The sequence below is a fragment of the Balaenoptera ricei genome, chromosome 1, assembly GCF_028023285.1.
Source record: "Balaenoptera ricei isolate mBalRic1 chromosome 1, mBalRic1.hap2, whole genome shotgun sequence".
In the NCBI taxonomy this organism is placed as follows: domain Eukaryota; kingdom Metazoa; phylum Chordata; class Mammalia; order Artiodactyla; family Balaenopteridae; genus Balaenoptera; species Balaenoptera ricei.
In genome coordinates, this window is record NC_082639.1 from 157,020,590 (window position 1) to 157,036,898 (window position 16,309).

General features: G+C 35.0%; 1 pseudogene; it reads left to right on the plus strand.

Annotated features, from left to right (window-relative positions):
- Positions 1-3,585: 3,585 nt before the first annotated feature.
- LOC132374838 (ubiquitin-ribosomal protein eL40 fusion protein-like) lies at positions 3,586-5,968 on the plus strand (annotated as a pseudogene).
- The last annotated feature ends 10,341 nt before the right edge of the window (positions 5,969-16,309 follow it).

A 16,309-nucleotide genomic window follows, 5' to 3' on the forward strand; every position in this document is an offset into this window, starting at 1 on the left:
AAAATCCCTTAAAAAGGGGGAAAGAAGGACATGAAGTAAAGGTAAAAGATTAGGACAGCATTAGCAAAGTCCTATGAACTGCCTTCAAAGAATTCATTAACATATGATTAATATAAGCTAGCTGTGAATCCAATGTCCATTTAGAAGAACGTCTCTATGTGAAAATGTATTAACCCAAATTCAAACCATTAATGTAGAAATTAACGTTTAGAATAAAACTTGTTTTCTGAAATATCTATATAAGATATGAAATACACATATTTACCTGCTAAGTTTTGTTTTCATCATCATGAAAGAGGCTGACAATTTAATGCTAAAATACACTTGTGATTAAAAATATAACTCAGTGCTAGTTGAGAAATGCTTTATGATTTATAAATATCTCTATTCACAAATTGGTTGTTCACATTAATACTGAGTATTACTGTCATTTTTCACTTTCATCCTTATGAGCATACAGTGAAATTTTCCAGAGGCTTCAAATGATGTGATTTTGCAACTGACTGAATCCACATCTCTTCCTTTAAGTCAGATATTAAAGTAATTTGCAAAAGTGTAAAACAATGCCACTATTCTCACTATCTGTTTTGGAAACTTTTGATTTTTCATAAAAATATGTTGCATATATTAACATGTATTGAGGTTACTCTTCTTAAAAATGAATTAATAATTATTTTTAAAACTTTTCTGTTTTAATTCCAATATAATAAATATTAAGACATAACCCATATAAAGAGAAGCTCTTTGGTGTCTATGTTAATTTGAAAGCATAAAGGGGTCCCCAGGCCAAAAAGTTTGAGAACTGCTGCTCTATGTTCTAAAGAGAGAATGTACTTACTTTCACATAATGGGGGATTATCACCCCATATCACATTATTTCCAGAAATTTCACAATATAGAATTCTTGATCCAATCATGTAAAAACTAAATGAGAAAAGAAAAGTTATTATGTTCTTTAGCAATTACAAGATGTGCATAATAATGAAAAACATTTTTATATGGTTGTTTTTCTGCACTATAGTAATTTGAGAGAGAAGTTTCTTAAAATATAATGGATGTGCTAAATCTGCAACACAATCAAATAAAGAGTTTCTGCATGTGGACATACATTGGCCTACAGCAAAATGTCTAAATTACTATCATGCCTGTCAGTGTAACCCCTTTGCTATCTCTGGCAAATGTATCACACGTTCACTTCTACACTTTTGCTCACACCATTCTCCTCAGTAAGGACTGAGAAGAGAGATCAGGCCCTAGAGCTTCTGACTGCTTCTTTGACTCATGGGTTACTTAGAAGTGTCTTTCATAGTTTTCAAATATTTGGGGATTTTACATATACCTTGTTTTGATTTCTATGAACACATTCATTCCATTGTGATCAGGTAATATGCTGGTAATAGTTTCAGTTTTTTGGAAATGTGTTAAAAATTATTGCCTAAAATATGATATTAGAGAATGTCCTATGTACACTTGAAAAGAATAAATATTTTGTTATTATTCAGTGGATCCTTCTTAAAGAGTCACATCTCGTCCAGTGTCTCCCTGCTTTTGTCTGGCTTCAAGTTCCAGCTCTAAGACTGACTTCTTATTTGAGCTTGGGCAATCCCCTTAAGCAAGTTTCTCTTGCTCAGTTTCCTCATCTATGAAAAGGGGGATAATAGGGGATAATCCCTCATGGGATTGTTTTGAGGACTGGATGAGTTGGCATCTGGCACAAGGTACTAGGTAAGTTGTAACTCTTATTAATATTCTAGGTACTAGGTAAGTCATAACTCCTATTAATATTCTTCAGATCAAAATACAGGCATATCTCATTTGATTGCTCTTCACTTTATTGAGTTTTTAACAATTGAAGGTGTATGTCAACCTTGAATGGAGCAAGTCTATTTGTGTCATTTTTCCAAAAGTGTTTGCTCACTTTGTATCTCTTGTCACGTTTTGGTAAATATCACATATTTCAACTTTATTACTATTATTATACTTGTTACAGTCATCTGTGATCAATGATTTTTAATGTTACTACTATGACTCGCTGAAGGTTCAGATTATGGTTAACATTTTTTGACAATATGGTATTTTAAAATTAACGTATGTACATTTTTTAGACATAATTCTATTGTGCACTTAGTAGACTATGGTATAGTGTAAACATATTTTAAAAATTCATTTGACTTGCTTTATTGCAGTGGTCTGGAACTGAACCTGCAGTATCTCCAAGGTATGCCTATACATTCCTAGGAGTAGCTCAGGAATACTCCTACTTGATGAAATCTTCTCTGATGATTTAAATTCACAGTACCCTCTCCTCCTCCTGAACTCTCATTGTAATGATTGTGAGTGACTTTATCTATTTGATACTTCTTCTCATTTACTATTTTGCTTTGATGCCTCTCTTGTATTTCTCAAGAAGGATACAACTTCTTTAAGAAGAGTCTATGTATTGAACTTTTGGTATCCCTCAAAATACCTAGCAGGCTCTCTCTATATAAATATTCACTGAATGTTCCATTATTTTTAATTGATCAATTTAAAGAATACTGTACCTGCTTCCAGCTGACTTTTCCCCCAAGGCTCACTCATTGATTCTAGATTATAATGTGTGTTTCTGGGATGATGGCAAGTTAAGAGGCACCAGGAATCTGTCTCCCCACCTTGACAACAATTGCACTGGTAGAATCTGCCTGATGTCACTATTTTGGAACTCTGGGCTCTGTTGATGATTTGCAATTTCCAGGTAAAGACTTGAACACGTTAAATTGATTTATTATGGTCAACTTCTGTTCTTAGCACAGTGGCAACTACCCATCCCCATTCACAGCAGTATGGCAAGGATCTGTGCATGTGTTCCCAGAGCAGCCTACAAGTAGCCTGTGGGAGCCTGGGTGGTCAAAAAGGACCCTGTCCTCCAAATATGAAGATCTGTGTTCTTATCACTGATTGCTGCTTCTGATCACAGAATCAGTCAAAGAGGTGGCAAGCCATTGTTGTCACACCTACCCTCACTCTTGCAAGCCCCTTCCACCCTGGCTGAAGTAACTTTCAGGGGACTTAAATATCCAGTGTGCTTTGTTCCCCACTTCATTTTTTGCTTTTTCCCCTTTCAGAAGCCAGACATTAAACACTAGAACATTCAAAAGCAACTGCAAATTCAGGAGAAATCAGAAAGTGGTTGTTCGTGCCCAGGGAAAGGCTCAGGAAAGACCTGAGATAATCTTCAGTTTATACATCAGGCTGATCTTCAACACAGAGACACCATATAACAATAAAAAATAACATAAAAGAGCAAGCTCTAGGGAAGTGGGGAAATCTAATTTCCAGGGTTACCAGATTATTAGATTCAAATGTTCCATTCAGTAAAAAAAAAAAAAAAGTCACAAGGCATACAAAGAAACAGGAGAGTATGGGCCATTCAAAGGAAGAAATAAATCAACAGAAATTGTCCTTGAAAGGGAACTGATGGCAGACCTACTAGACAAAGACTTTAAAATAACTGTCTCGTGAAGGCACTCTTAGCAGTAAATCGATGAATGCCCGTTCTGCTGCCTGATCTTTTTTCAGTGAGGGGGCTGAGTTGCAGACATAGAGATGCAGATCTTTATGAAGACACTGCAAGCAAGAACATCACTCTCAAGGTCAGGCCCAGTGTCACCACTGAAAACATCAAAGCTAAAATCCAAGACAAGGAGGACAACTTGCTTCCCCAACATCATTGAATTTTTGCAGGCAAATAGCTGGGGGATGACCACACTCTCTCAGAGTACAATATCCAGAAAGAATCCACCTTGCATTTGGTGCTTTGCCTGTGGGGTGGCATCATTGAGCCTTCCCTCCACAAGCTTGCCCCAAAATACATTGCTACAAAATGATCTGCCACAAGAGTTATGCTCACCTGCATCTCTATGCTGCCAACTGCCACAAGAAGAAATGTGGCCACACCAACAACCCGTGCCTCCAGAAAAGGTCAAATAATGCCTCTCCACTGGCTCCTCCTTTGCCTGCAGGGAGGCTTCCTGCCTAAGCCCCATGGGCCTTGGGCCTCAATAAAATTTGAAAGAAAAAATGACTGCCTTAAAGATGTTTAAAGAACTAAAGGAAGAAATCTAGAAAGTCAAAAAAATATGTGTAAAACATGGAAATCTCAATTAGGAGACAGAAAACCTAGAAAAAAACCTAAAGGAAATTCTGGAGTTGAAAAGTACAATAATGGAAATTAAAAATTCACTGGAGGAAATAAAGGCACATTTGAGCAGAAAGAAGAAAGAATCAGAGAACTTGAATACAGGACAAAGGAAATTATTGACTCTGAGGAACAGAAAGAAAAATGAAGAAAAATGAACAGAGCCTATGGGATCTGTGGGACACCAACAGGCATACTAACATATACACTGTGGTACTCTCAGAAGGAGAAGATACAGAGAAAAGAGCAGAGAGAATATTTGAAAAAATGATGGCTGAAAACTACCAAATTTCATGAGAGATGTGAAATAAATAAGCCAAAAGCTCAATGAACTCTAAGATGAACTCAAAGAGACCCACACTAAGACACATAATAATCAAACTTTCAAAAGACAAAGAGAGAATACTGAAAGCCACGAGAGAGAGAGAGAAAATCATCACATACAGGGGATCCTAAATAAGATTATGAGATTTCTCATTAGGAACTCAGAGTCCCCAAGACAGTGGGCAGATATGCTCAAAGTGCTAAAAGAAAAAAAACCTTATCAAACAAAATCCTCTATCCAGCAAAACTGTGCTTCAGAAGTGAGGGAGAAATTAGGACCTTTTCAGAAATAAAAGCCAAGAGAGTTTGTGACCACTAGACCTCAACTGCAAGAAATACTCAAAGGAGTCCTGCAAGGTGAAATAAAAGGACACTAGACAGTAACTCAACTCTGTGTGGAAAAATAAAGATCTCACTAAAAGTAAATGTGTGGACAATTACGAAAGCTAGCATTGCTGTAAAGGTGGTTTGCAGCTGCAGTTTTTGTAGTTAATTTGGTATAAGTTCAAATTGGAGTTTTATAACTGTAGGATGTTAAATGTAATCCCCATGGTAACCACAAACAAAATAGCTACAGAATGTAATGATACAAAAGGAAATGATACAGGAATTTATACATATCACTATAAAAATCAACTAAACACAAAAGAAAACAGTAATACAGGAAATGAGGGGGAAAAAAGCTATAAGGCATAGAGAAAACAAATGGCACAATGACAGAAATAAGTACCTCCTGTCAGTAGTTATATTAATTGTAAATGGATTAAACTCTTAATCAAAAGACAGAAATTGACAGAATGCATAAAAACACATGATCCTACTATATGCTGTCTACAAGAGACTGACATGACATCCACAGACACAAGTGGGTTGAAAGTGAAAGGGTGGGAAAAGATACTCCATGCTAATAGTAACCAAAAGAGAGCAGGAATGACTATACTAATTCAGACAAAATAGACTTTAAACCAAAAGTGTACAAGAGACAAAGAAGGACATTATATATTAAAAAGTGTTAAGTACTGGAAAAAGATATAACAATTATAAACATTTATGCATCTAATGAGAGGCCACCTGAATATATGAAGAAAAAATGACAGAACTGAAGAGAAAAGCACACATTTCTACATAATAGGCATTTCTACAATAATAGTTGGAGATTTCAATACCTCACTCATCATAATGGATTGAACAACTAGATAGAAGATAAGTAAGGAAGTAGAGGACTTCAACAATACAATACCAACTAGATCTCACAGATATATACAGAGCATTCTACCTAACAACAACAGAATACAGTCTTCTCAAGTGCACATGGGACATTTTCCAGGTGAGACCATATGTTAAGTCACAGATGAAAAACACAAATTAATATTCTTCATAACATAATGACATAATAAATAATACATAATTATTATGTATTAATATGCTAGGTTAATTAATTACGTCAGTCTAAAATTTAAATATTAATTAATCAATAGATTTAAAAAGAGAGATATACAAAGTATGTTCTTTGACCACAACTGGACAAACTTAAAAATCAAAATCAAAAGGGAAATTGGAAAATTCTCAAAATAGTGAAAATTAAAATTGAAAATTAAATTGCTTTTAAGCAACCAGTGAGTCAAAAAAGAAATCAAAATGGCACTTAGAATACATTTTGACATGAATGGAAATGAAAATATAACATACCAAAACTTACGGAATTCAGCAAAAGCAGTGCTGAGGGGGAACTTTAAAGCCATAGATGCTTACAATAAAAAATGCAAAACATTACACACTCTGAAACCCAAGCCAGAGGCAGTAATTTGAAAGGAGCCTGGGTCAGACCCACTCGTTGATCTTGGAGAGCCTCCTAAAGAGGAAGGAAGCAACTGGCCTCCTCCTGGGAACACAGAGGGAGGTCATTCTACCATGAGGACAGTGGTGCTTGAAAAACTGCCATTTGGGGAGGGTCTCCCTAGCTTATTAGGGTTGGGGGCTTATCCACTCACCAGTTAGCTGGCACCAGCCCTAGGATGCACTGAGCTGAACAGCCAGACACACTGGGACCTAGTCTTGCCCACTAGCAGGTCGATACCAGCCCTAGGAGACCCTGGGCCAGGCAGACAGCTGCACCATGACACAGCCCCACCCATTAGTGGGCCATCAGTTTCTGCATGAGGCATGGCCTGGCAGCCAACCAGCCTTGGAGCCAGCACTGCCTATCAGTGTTCCCCAGTAGTTGACCCTGCCACAACAAAAGAGCCTATGCAACCCACATAAGGGACAACACTAGAGCATATAGGTATAGTAAACAGAGGGGAATATGTTGCTGGGCCATGTAGGACATTTCCTATATAAGACCACTTCTCCAAAATTGAGAAACATAACTGAACTACCTAGTATATAGAAATAAACACAGAGAATTAGGTAAATGGAAATCAAAAGAAAGCCAGGATACAAATACTTATATCAGACAAAATAATTTAAAACAAAGACTGCTACAAGAGGCAAAGAAGTACACTACATAAAGATCAAGGGATCAGTTCAAGAAGAAGATATAGCAATTTTAAATATATATGCACCCAATATATGACCACCTAAATATATAAGGAAAATTTAACGGATATAAAGGGAGAAACTGACAGCAACACAATAATAGTAGGGGACTTTAACACCCCACTTACATCAATGGACAGATCATGCAGACAGGAAATCAATAAGGAAACACTGGCTTTAAATGGTACATTAGATCGCATGGACATAATAGATATGTATGGAACATTACATCCAAAGCAGAAGAATGTATTATACATTTTTTTCAAAGGCACATGGAACTTTCTCCAAGATAGATCACATTCTAGGCCACAAAACAAGCCTTGGTAAATTTAAGAAAATTGAAATCATATCAAGCATGTTTTCTGACAACAAAGACATGAGACCAGAAGTCAAGTATTAACAGTAACATGTGAAGGTTAAACGTTATGCTACTAAATAACCAATGGATCACTGATGTAATCAAAGAAGAATTAAAAAAAAACACTGCAGACAAATGAAAATGAAAACACAATGATCCAAAATCTGTGGGATGCAGCAAAAGCAGTTCTAAGAGGGTAGTTTATAGCAATACAAACTTACCTCAGGAAACAAGAAAAATCTCTATTAAACAACCTAACCTTACACCTAAAGGAAGTAGGAAAAGAAGAACAAACAAAACCCAAAGCTAGTAGAAGGAAAGAAATCATAAAGATCAAGGCAGAAATAAATGAAATGGAGACAAAAAAATTAGAAAAGATCAGTGAATTGAAGACCTGATACTTTGAAAGATAAACAAGTTATAACCAGACTCATCAAGAAAAAACGAGGGCCTAAATCAATAAAATCAGAAATCAAAATGAAGAACATAACAACCAACACCACAGAAACACAAAGGATCATAAAAGTTTACTATGAACAACTATATGGCAATAAAATGAACAACCCAGAAGAAATGCACAAATTCCTAAAAATGCACAATCTCCTATGACTGAACAAGGAAGAAATAGAAAATATTAACTGACCAATTACCAGTAATGAAATTAAATCACTAATAAAAAAAACTCTCAACAAACTAAAGTCACATAGGTGAGTTCTAGCAAACATTTAGAGAAGAGTTGATACCTATCTTTCTCAAAATACATTGTATAGCACAGGGAATATTGCCAATATTTTATGATAACGATAAATGGATTATAATCTATAAAAGTTTTGAATCACTATGTTGTACACCTGCAACTAATATAATATTGTAAATCAACTATACCTCGTTAAAAATGTTAACACCTATCCTTCCCAAGCTATTTCAAAAAATATAAATGGAAGGAACACTTTCAAATGCATTCTAAAAGGCCAGGATCACCCTGATACTAAAACTAGACAAAGACACCCAACAAAAGAAAATTATAGACCAATATCCTTGATGAACATAGCTACAAAAATGCTTAATAAAATATTAGCAAAGAAATTCAAAACTACTTTAAAAGGATCATACACCATGATCAAGTGGGATTTATTTCAGGGATGTATGGATGGTTCAATATCATCAATCAGTGTGATATAACACATTAACACATTGAAGAATAAAAATCATAGATTATTTCACAGATGCAGAAAGCTTTTAACAAATTTAACATCCATTTATGATAAAAAAAAAAACCTCTCAACATAGTGCATATAGAGGGAACATACCTCAATATAATATAGGCCATATATGACAAGCCCACAAATAACATACTCAGTGGTAACAAGCAGAAAGCATTTCCTCTAAGATCAAGAACAGGACAAGGATGCCCACTCTCACCACTTTTATTCAACATGGTATTGGAAGTCCTAGCCACAGGCATCAAACAAGAAAAATACATGATAGGAATCCAAATTGGAAAGGAGGAAGTAAAACTGTTACTGTCTGCTGATGATTTGCTACTATATACAGAAAATCCTAAAGATGCCACCAAAAACTATTAGAACTAAATAATCAATTAAGTAAAGTTGAAGGATAAAAGTTAATGTACAGAAATCTATTGTGTTTCTATACACTAAAAACAAACTAGCAGTCAGATAAATTAATAAAACAATCCCATTTGTAATTGCATCAAAAGAATAAAGTACCTGGGAATAAAGTTAACCAAGGAGGTAAAAGACCTCTACTTGGAAAACTGTAAGACACAATGAAAGAAACTGAAGATGACAGAAGAAAATGGAAAGATATACCATGCTCATGGATTGGAAGAGTAAATATTGTTAAAATGACCGTATTCCCCAAGACAATCTTCAGGTTCAATGCAATCCCTATCAAAATACCAATGGCATTTTTCACAGAACTAGAACAAATAATTCTAAAATTTGTATGGAAACACAATAGACCCCATATAACCAAACAATCTTGAGGAACAACAAAGCTGGAGTTATCACATCCCCTTATTTCAAAGTGTACTACAAAGCTACGGTAACCAAAACAATGTGATACATAAACAGACACATGGATCAATGAAACAGAATAGATTGACCAGAAATATATCCATGCTTATATGGTCAATTAATCTATGGCAAAGGAGACAAGAATATGCAATGGGGGAAAGACAGTCTCTTGAATAAATGGTGTTGGGAAAATGGATACATGCAAAAGAATCAAACTAGACTACTTTCTCAAACCACATACAAAAATAAAGTAAAAATGGATTAAAGACTTAAATGTAGGACCTGAAACCATAAAACTTCTAGAAGAAAGCATAGCTAGTATGCTCTTTGATATCAGTCTTAAAAGTAATTTTTCAGATCTGTCCCCTCTGTAAGGGAAACGAAAACAAAAAATAAACAAATGATACTACATCAAAGTAAACACTTTTCACACAGCAAAGAAAACTATCAACAAAATGAAATGTGAGAAGATATTTGCAAATGATATATCTGATAGAATGTTAATACTCAAAATACACAAGGAACTCATGCAACTCAAAATTTAAAAAAAAATTAAAAATGGGCAGAGGACTTGAACAGACATTTTTCCAAGGAAGATATACAGGTGGCCACTAGACATATAAAAAGATGCTTAACATCTAATCATCAAGGAAATGCAAATCAAAAGCACAATGAGTAATCATCCCACACTTATCAGAATGGCTGTGATCAAAAGACAACAAATAACAAGTGTTGGTGAGGAAGTGGAGAAAAAGGAACGTCATGTAAGTTGGTATAGCCACTTTGGAAAACAGTGTGGAGGCTCCTCAAGAAGATAAAAATATAATTACCATATGATCCATCAATTCCACTTCTGAGTATTTTTATGAAGATAAGAAAACCATTAATTCAAAAAAGTATATGTACCCCTACGTTCATTGCAGCATTATTGAAAATAGTCAAGATATGGTAGCAAACTATCTGCCCTTAAATAGAATGACTGGATTAAATATATATATAATTCACATATGAATTTCATATATGAATTTCATGTATATATGAATTCATGTATATATGAAGTTTTAAATTGTCAAATTAGATGTATGTATGTATATACACACACACACACAAAATGGAATAGAATTCAGCCATGAAAACAGGGAAATCATGCCATTATCAACAATGTGGATGGACCTAGAGAGTATTATGCTAAGTGAGATAAGTCAGACAAATACAAATATTGCATGATTTCACCTATATGTGCAATTTAAACATAAAGCAAATGAAGAAACATAACAAAACAGAAACAGACTCCAGTTACAGAGAACAAAAAGGTGGTTGCCAGAGGGAGGAGAAGTGAAATAGGTGAAGGAGATTAAGAGGTACAAACCTCCAGTTACAAAAGAAATGTAAAAGGATGAAACGTACAGCCTGGAGAAAATAGTCAATAAATTGTAATAACTTTGTATGGTGACGATGGTAACTAGACTTATCATGGTAATCATCTTGAAATGTATGGGAATATCAAATCCGTATGTGATGCACTTGGAACTAATTTAGTTTGTAGGTAAATTATTCTTCAATTAGAAGTTAGAAGAGAGCTCTAAAATAAACAACCTAATGTTACAACTTAAGGATCTAGAGAAAGAAGAACTAAACCCAAAACTAGCAGAAGGAAGTAAATAATAAAGATTAAAGCAGAGATAAAAAAATAGAGAAGAGAAATTCGTAGAGAACATCAATGAAACCAAAAGTTTGTTTTCAAAAAGAGCAAGAGCGGGGGAGGGGGTGGGGTGAGTTGCAAGATTGGGATTGACCTATATACACTACTACGTATAAAACAGATAACTAGTGAGGACCTACTGTATAGCACAGCGAACTCTACTCAATGCTCTATGGTGACCTAAATGGGAAGGAAATGAAAAAAGGAGGGGATATATGTATACGTATAGCTGATTCACTTTGCTGTATAGCAGAAACTAACATAACATTGTGAAGCAACTATACTCCAATAAAAATTAATTTAAAAAAAAAGGAGCAAGAAAATTAACAAACCCTTAGCTAGATGGACTAAGCAAAAAGAAAGATCCAAATTACTAAAATCAGGAATGAAAGTGGAGACATTATCACTTAGTTCTATAGGAAAAAGAATATTATGAGAGTTCTATGAATAATTTTATGCCAACAAATGGATAGCCTAGATATAATGGACAAATTCCTATAAACACAAAACCTACCAAGACTTAATTATAAAAAAGTAGAATATCTGAATCGACTATGACTACTAAGGAGATTGAATCAGTAGTCAAAAATCTCCCAATAAAGAAGAGTCCTAGACCTGATGTTTTCACTTGTTAATTCTGCCAAACATTTAAAAGAGAAGTGATACCAATCCTTCTCAACCTTTTCCAAAAAATTGAAGAGGAAGGAAGTCTTCTGAACTTACTCTATGAGACCAGTGTAACCATGACACCAAAGCTAGATAAAGACATTACAAGAAAGGAAACTACAGAACAATATCCTTTATAAACATTGATGCAAAAATCCTCAACATTATACTAGCAAACAATTCATCAGCATATAAAAAGGATTGAAAACCATGACCAAATGGAAATTATTCCTAGAATGCTAGGATGGCTCAACACATGAAAATCAATCAATGTAATATGCCACATCAACAGAATGAAGGGGAAAAGCCACATGATCATCTCAACTGGAGAAGAAAAAGCATTTGACAAAATTCAACATCTTTCATGATAAAAAATACTCAACAAACAAGGAGCGGATGGGAACTGCCTCAAGATAATAAATGCCATACATGAAAAACACAATGCAAACATCATACTTAATGGTGAAAATATGAAAGATTTTCCTCTAAGATGAGAAAAGGCAAGGAGGCTCACTTTTACCATTTCAATTCAATATAGTACTGGAAGCTCTAGGCAGAGCAATTAAGCAAGAAAAAGAAATAAAAGGCATCCAAATTGGAAAGAAAGAAGTAAACTTATCCCTGTTTGCAGATGATATGATTGTATATGTATAACACCCTAAAGATTCCACACATACACAAAAATGTTAGAAATATTAAATGAATTCAGCAAAATATGATTAAAGTTAATATTAAGAAAACCTATTGCATTTCCACAGTGTATTATATTTACCCTCTAAATTCATATTTTAAAATAAATGCCCAGTATACCCAATATATACTATTAAAGGAGCTCTGTAGAACAAAAGTTATTATTAAAGGCTCAGTACCTCTTTTTGAGATGCTTCACTCCTTTGTATCAGTCTTAAAAATAAGTTTTTCCAACTAAGAGATCATGATCAACATTATCGTCCAGGTTAGGCAGATCAATTTGGATCTTGTAAAACTACAGATTATCTCAATATGAGTAACTTTGGTTGGCAATTCTACCTCTTATTTCCATAAGCCCTACTTAAACTCTGAGAACTGATAATTTTAAACAGGGTACTCTTTATTTTCAAGAATAAAGTTACCATGATTACTACATCTTAAATACATACAATAGGCTTATTATTACATATAGTAAGTTATACAGTTTTACTTTGTTTCAATTTAAACTTCTTTCTAATTACACATCTTTTAAGTCTTCATAAAAACAAGAGTTGTTTGGCTACAAGTACAACTTGTCACATAGAAAGCAAAATGAAATCAAATTTACAGGAATGCTTAAGAAGAGGAGCAAAACAAAAATGGAATTAGTAACACTTAACCTTATTTCCACTAAGGAGCATCTTACTTACCCCTCATTACAAAAATAGTGAGCTTGTGAACCAAACATAGTACTTCCATTTACATAGTTAACTTGGCCATTTACAGGATCTCCTAGATTAGGACACAATTTTCCTAAAAGAAAATATTCAAATATGTTGGTTTATACCAATTTCAAAAATAGATTTAAATCAAATTCAAAATTCGACATTGCTTGTTAGAATTCATGGGAATCTTATTATTCATTTGTTATTTTTTCCTTATAATATGGCCAAATATGATTCATATTTACCCAGGCAACCAATTGCCAAGAAAAAGGTTCCTTGGGGATTTCTCAAAGCCTGAAAAAATGCATTTCAATCTAAAACCTATATTCACATGAGAAAACCATCATTGCACTAGTGGAATATGCATGCTAAAATGTGTGAAAATTTCCAGAGACATAAAACAAATTTTTTTGTTTACTTACTTGTACAGGCCTCCTGGAGAGGTGACCATGTATTATCATCCTGACAAACAGCAGAGGGGGGAAGAGAAGGAGCCATGGGCTGGAAACCTAGGCGACATTCATAGTGTATAGTTTCCCCAGGACTATAATTGGGTTTTGGGGCACCCTGGAGCCTCATAGTTTCAAATCTTGGTGGATCACCACAGGCATCTAAGTAGGAGAGAATAAGAACATGAAAATAAAGTACTTTATCTCCTTCATCAGCCAGGGACTGTGGCCTGACATCAGGTAAGTAGTATGGAATAAATAGATTCTTGGCAAGATTTTAAATGACTGTCCCATGCTTTTACCTAAGTGGTAGTAGTATCAAAGGATGTACCTTGCTTACTTTAAATAACAATCTATTAGCTTTTGGTTTGTTGAGAAATAAGGTGAACTTTCATTCAACACTAAATTGAAGAGATAACAACAGTGTGTTTGGTTTTAAAATATATTTATATGTATGTATCCTTCCCCACTTCCTTCCAAATCCAAAACTCACCTCTCCTCTTTTCTATAGTATATAGCACTCTGCTCAGATTACTCTTCCACAGTTTGAAACACAAGCACTTGTCACATCAGGCTCAGTTTCCTCTCAGAATGCAAGGTCCTAGAGGGCAGGGATCATATGCCTTCTTTTTGTACTACACTCTCTACACACTGGGTGCTCAAGAAATGCTATGGTAAGAGGTAAATATCAAATAAGCATTGTGGATTTCATAGATAAAAATAAATATGGAGTAAAATATTTAAAAATATGACTTCCTTTTATTTGTTTCATATTAATGAATTGAGCATTTTATAAATAAATGGACACACTTTTTTTAAAAAAGTATTTTGCAGAGAGATGCGAATGCAAATGGTTCTATTTATTTACTTTTGGCTGTGTTGGGTCTTCGTTTCTGTGCAAGGGCTTTCCCTAGCTGCGGCAAGCGGGGGCCACTCTTCATCGTGGTGCACGGGCCTCTCACTATCGCGGCCTCTCTTGTTGCGGAGCACAGGCTCCAGACGCGCAGGCTCAGTAATTGTGGCTCACGGGCCTAGTTGCTCCGCGGCATGTGGGATCTTCCCAGACCAGGGCTCGAACCCGTGTCCCCTGCATTGGCAGGCAGATTCTCAACCACTGCGCCACCAGGGAAGCCCCTGGACACCCTTTAAATACCAAATTTTATTACTTTGAACAGCCTTACATAAAAAATTGGTTTCTTGGACATTACTGTAAACATAATTTAATATCCCTTCACTGATTACTGGATCATGCATTCCCTTAGAAGTTCCCTGAAGTAGCCGTTTGGGCTGTTTATACAATATATCCTGACAGTAAAGCTGCTATGTTGTTATGCTTTTAGAAGTTTTTACTTCTGGCCTTTGTTTGTGGGGGTCCTTCCCTAGAAAATGTCATTCCTGCTTCAGCAAGTTCTCTTCCTTTTAATTGTCTGTGCACTTGAAAACCTTATAAATCTGATAGAAAATTCAATAATATAGTGGAGACAAATCAAGTAAAGTCCTAAAGGGCTAAAAGAATGCAGAGGCATCTCCTATAAGGTTAAGGACCTAAGGAGAAGGGAAATAGACCTATTTTGATCCTTGAGGAATCTTTTCTTTCTTACTCCCTGGATCTCGGTCTTCACATTGAGAGAACTCTACATGTAAAATAATGAAATTAGAATGCTCCCTAACACCATACACACAAAAAAACCTCAAAATGGATTAAAGACCTAAATGTAAAGCCAGACACTATAAAACTCTTAAAGGAAAACATAGGAAGAACACTCTTTGACAAAAATCACAGCTACATCTTTTTTGACCCACCTCCTAGAGTAATGGAAATAAAAACAAAAATAAACAAATGGGACCTAATGAAACTTAAAAGCTTTTGCACAGCAAAGGAAACCATAAGCAAGATGAAAAGACAACCCTCAGAATGGGAGAAAGTATTTGCAAACCAATCAACAAAGGATTGATCTCCAAAATATACAAACAGCTCATGCAGCTCAATATCAAAAAAACAAACAACCAAATCCAAAAATGAGCAGAAGACCTAAACAGACATTCTCCAAAGAAGACATGCAGATGGCCAAGAGGCACATGAAAAGCTGCTCAACATCACTAATTGTTAGAGGAATGCAAATCAAAACTACAATGAGATAAAGGAGGCAAGAATATACAATGGAGAAAAGACAGCCTCTTCAATAAGTTATGCTGGGAAAACTGGACAGCTACATGTAAAAGAATGAAATTAGAACACTCCCTAACACCATACACAAAAATAAACTCAAAATGGATTAAAGACCTAAATGTAAGGCCAGACACTATCAAACTCTTAGAGGAAAACATAGGCAGAATACTCTATGACATAAATCACAGCAAGACCCTTTTTGACCCACTTGCTAGAGAAATGGAAATAAAAACAAAAATAAACAAATGGGACCTAATGAAACTTAAAAACTTTTGCACAGCAAAGGAAACCATAAACAAGATGAAAAGAAAACCCTCAGAATGGGAGAAAATATTTGCAAATGAAGCAACTGACAAAGGATTAATCTCCAAGATTTACAAGCAGCTCATGCAGCTCAATATCAAAAAAACAAACAACCCAATCCAGAAATGGTCAGAAGACTTAAATAGACATTTCTCCAAAGAAGATATACAGATTGTCAACCAAGACATG